Source organism: Phyllostomus hastatus, unplaced genomic scaffold (genome assembly GCF_019186645.2).
Source record: "Phyllostomus hastatus isolate PE091 unplaced genomic scaffold, TTU_PhHast_1.1 phas_contig_17, whole genome shotgun sequence".
Taxonomy (NCBI): Eukaryota; Metazoa; Chordata; class Mammalia; order Chiroptera; family Phyllostomidae; genus Phyllostomus; species Phyllostomus hastatus.
This window is the reverse complement of record NW_025333664.1, coordinates 8,245,211-8,249,507: the sequence shown is the minus strand read 5'-3', so window position 1 is coordinate 8,249,507 and position 4,297 is coordinate 8,245,211. Positions and strand designations below refer to the sequence as shown.

The 4,297-nt window shown below is 46.8% G+C and overlaps 1 long non-coding RNA gene across 1 annotated transcript; it reads left to right on the top strand.

The window, feature by feature from the left end:
* The first annotated feature begins 3,162 nt into the window (after positions 1–3,162).
* On the top strand, positions 3,163–4,091 carry LOC123815244. The gene is made up of 3 exons (XR_006785044.1): positions 3,163–3,237; positions 3,329–3,542; positions 3,781–4,091. It is a non-coding gene; the product is annotated as an uncharacterized LOC123815244 (long non-coding RNA).
* Positions 4,092–4,297: the final 206 nt, after the last annotated feature.

The following is a 4,297-nucleotide window of genomic DNA, read 5'->3' as shown; positions in this document are numbered from 1 at the left end:
CTGAACCAATCTCTGGCAAGAGGATGTAATTCCTATGATTGGCTTAGACTAACTGGGTTCCAGGCCTGTGAGTGGGTTGGAATGGATGTCAAGGAGTCAACTGTGCTGCCCACCGCACCTGCCTCAAGGGTCTCGGGGAGAATGAAACGCGATCATGCTTACAAAGCATAGCACGCAGTAGGTGCTCAACAAATAGTAGTTCTCATTACTATAATCACCATCATCATCATTTAGGCGTTTTGGCATCAGACAGACTTCAGTGAACAGTTTCTCCACTTATGAGCTCTCTGGCCTTACAAAAGTTGCTGGCCTTCAATTCGACTCTGTAAAACGGAAATAAGTGTTCCTATCCAGCGTCATTATTGTGTGGCAAACAGTTAATGTTTAACCTGTGCCGATCATGCTTTTCTTCTTTTTTTAGCCTTCCGGTAGGGTTGGATGGCCTCTCCCCCTCCTCAGCAGATGCGGTTCACGTGAGGGAGACTCTCCCTTCTGGCTCCGGGAGTGAATGCATTATCTTCACCTGAATGGCCACACCCCTCAGGCCAATTTGATTGGTTCAGGGAAAACATGTGACTCAAACTGGACCAATGACTGGCAGCTCTAGAACTTGACTGGTCTTCCCAGGGGAAGGGGTGCTCTCTTCTCTCATTTTTCTCTTCTCCCTAGGATTGCTGAGCTGGGAGGACCACAATCGGGGAGCTGCTGGCAACCATCTTGGTCACCACATGGGAAGAGCCTGCCTGAGACTGAGGCCAACAGAAGGGAAAGCAGAAATGGGAGATGAAGAAGGGCAGAGGCCTACTGGCACTGTTGAGCTCCTGGATCTAGCCGTGCCTAAACCAGCTGTATCACTAGACTTTACCTCACGTGACCCAATTTTCCTTTAGACTACTTTGAGCTTCTGTTCCTTGCATTGATGAGTTCAGAGTCCAGCCTAACCTGAGCGAGGGGGAAATCAGAGAAGGAGACAGTCCTCTGACGGCAGGACCTTGCTTAGCCAAGAATTTTGCCCAGACTAGTGCATAGAAAAGAACTCCAGAAGCATCTGGAGTTAAAGTGCAAACAGTCTGGTGAGGACTCCTTATTCTCTAGCTTATGATAAACAGACAAACACAGAAGAATATTTTTACAAAACTGGGATCACACTGTACATCCTCAAGTGCCACCTCCTTGAGAGGCCTTCTGGGACCACCCCATCTACATGGTTCCACCTCCACCCCATCTCTTGCGTTACAGCATTTTTCATTGTCTGAATTAATTTACTTTGTTTTCTTTGCACTGTCTGTCTCTTCTTCTGGAATGTCAGCTCTCCGAGGGCAGGGTTTTTCTCTGCTTATCACTGCTGTGTCCCCTGGGCCTTGAACAGAGTGGTTAGGTATTCAATACTTATGTTTAGAATAAATGTAGTTAGTTTGTTTGTTTTAACTGAGCGGTATGATCACAAACATCTTTCCATGGTAATACTTATTTTTAGAATTCAATACTTATTTTCTAGCTCTGGCAGGTGTGGCTCAATGGATTGGGTGCCGGCCTGCAAACAGAAAGGTCATTGGGTCAATTCCCAGTCAGGGCACATGCCTGGGTTTGGGGCCAGGTCTCCAGCTGGGAGTGTGCCAGTGACAACTGATCTGTGTATCTTTCGCACATAGATGTTTCTCTCCCTCTCTTTCTCCCTCCCTTCTCCTTTCTCTAAAAATAAATAAATAAAATCTTTTTTTAAAAACAATTAAATTACAGACATCTTTCCAGGGTAACAGATATGAGTCTGCTTCTATCTTCGAGATGGATGTGTGGATTTCTGCTGGTTGGATGGGCCATGTTTGTCTCGCAAACCTTGTTGAATGACTGTGGGGGAAATGAACAGCCAAATGAACCAGGGGGTGGGTGGGTCAGTATCTACTTTCCTGCCTCCCAGAGTAGGGCAGGGGAAGGGGGACCCACCCGGCCTTTCACAGGCTCGCCCTGATTCACAAGGACAGGACTTGAGCAAACACAGGTGGCTTTGTGTTTTGGCAAGAATTCCCCAGGCAAAAGCAGTCCTCAAACACACGAAGGTGAGGACAGGCAAACAATTCATTGAGGACAGAGTTGTTTATTAAGCTCCCAACCCCAGATGGAATTAACTTAAAATTTTTTCTAATTACAAAAGTAATATTGGCTTATAATTATTAAAAAAATTCATACAGTACAGAAAAGCAGTCATAATTTTAGAATATTTTATAAATTATCTCATAGACTTTTTATCACTGCATAGGCACATATTTAAATGCTACAGCACATTCATTATATATTTTAATTCAACAGCAATAGCTAAGGTTTATTGAGTACTTACATATGATAGTTGCTCGCTATTTATTAATTCATTTTATCCTAACAACAGTTCTGAGTGATAAGTTGTATTATTAACCCCATTTTACAGGTGGAGAAACTGAGACAGAGAGAGGCGGAGTGATTTAGCCAAGGTCGCACAGCGATAGGTAGCTAAGCTGGGATTCAGACGCAGGGAATCCGGCTTCCAGGCCGATGGCCTTAACCTCCACACTCCGTTGCCAAGGCAGCGCTCCGGCCCTTTCCTGGGATGAAATCCGCAGATGAGAGTGACTAATTTTCGGGCCTGCATTTAGGATTTTTGTAATTTTCCCCTACTTGGAAAGACGGGGGAACTTCCCTGTTGGTCTTTGCATGAGGTAAGAAAACTGACAGTGTCCTCCACAGCCGGTATGTCTGACCCAGGAGAATCAATAAAAGCGCTCAGCGAGAGGGATGATGCTGGTGATTGGGATACACGCCACCGAGAAGCCGTAAAGCGCTTTCTTTAAAATGAACATTTAAAGCGACATGTGGCTGACTTTGTATTTTTATAGGACAGGCCTGCAAAGGTCTCTAGGTACAAGTGTCCGGGAAGAACTTATTTACGGAAAACAAGAGACACACCCAAATACCGAGGTCAGTGTGCGCAGCCTCTTCCGCATACGGCCGGGTGCTCGGTACCTGGTACCTGCCTGGACGTGACGTCTGTTTACTGTCCGAGGGACGTGCTGGAGGATCAAGAGCGAAACGCTCGTGCCTGCGACTTTGAAGCACTCACAGATCCACGTGAGGATTTGTTCAATGCAATTATTAACTAAAGTGTGAGACACCCAAAGGCCCTGAGGTAGGGACAAGCTCGCCTGTTCTGGGAGAAGGCGGGGGAGCAGCGCCGGGAGCCCCGGGAGCTGGGCCGCGGTAGGAAAGGTACCAGAGAAGGTGCGAGACCCCTGCAGGGCAGGGGGCGGACGGGAGTGGGCCGGCGGGGCACTCAGAGGAGTCTGGGTTTCGTCCACAGTAAGATGGGGCGCCATGGGACGCTTCTGAGCAGGGGAAGAACGGGATGGGTGAACGCTTGAACCGCAAGTAAGGGCAGAAGCGGCAGAAACCATGAACAAAGCCCTGGGCTGCGCTGCCTGTCATGGGGAACACCCAGCAACCGCCAGTCACCTGTCAAAAACTACGCCAGCTTGTCATCTTAAAAAACAGGAAGTCAAGGCCATGGCTATTGGGTATTTTCGTCTTTGACGCCGCCTCACCTCCCTGTTTCATGAGTCACCGAGCTCTGTCAACGCTTCCTCCCCCGCCCTCCACCCCTTCACCTTTGTCTTCTTCCCACTGTCCCCACCTCGAGACCTGGCGACACACAGAAACACTCATTTCCAGGCTGCCCCTGGGCATGCCTTTTTTTCTTTCCCCCTTTAAAACATGTCCTATTTTGTCTCATTTCTTGCTGTATATCATTTTCAGGAGAGAAAACATTTCAATAACAAGAAAAGGAAAAAGAATACCCACGACCCGCAATTCAGAGACAACCATTATCAAAACAACATTTTCATGTATGTTTTTTCCTGTCCTTTATGTAGTTGTGTGTGGTTTTTTTTTTTTTTGGCTGTAGGTTTTATTTGTATCAAGGTTGTACATACACATAACTCAATGAGTCAAATTTTCTAAAAACAGAAATCTCCACTTCATTCTCTCTTTCCACCTCCCCTTCCCAGAGACACCCACTTTGACCTCTTTTAACTGGTTGTTTGATATTTAACTCCATTTCCCTAAATAACAGGCTTCTATTTCCATCTCTAAACCTTCCCGTTTTCGGTATAATCTTCCTTCCCACTATAGGATGCGAGGGTTCTGCCCCCTCCCCTCCCCTACCCTTGACCCTAGCATGTACACACGCCCTTCCCGCCTGCCCCATCCTCCCAAGATGGTTGTAATTTTGGTGAGATCGATATTTATTGTTGACATAGTTGTCACTATGTAA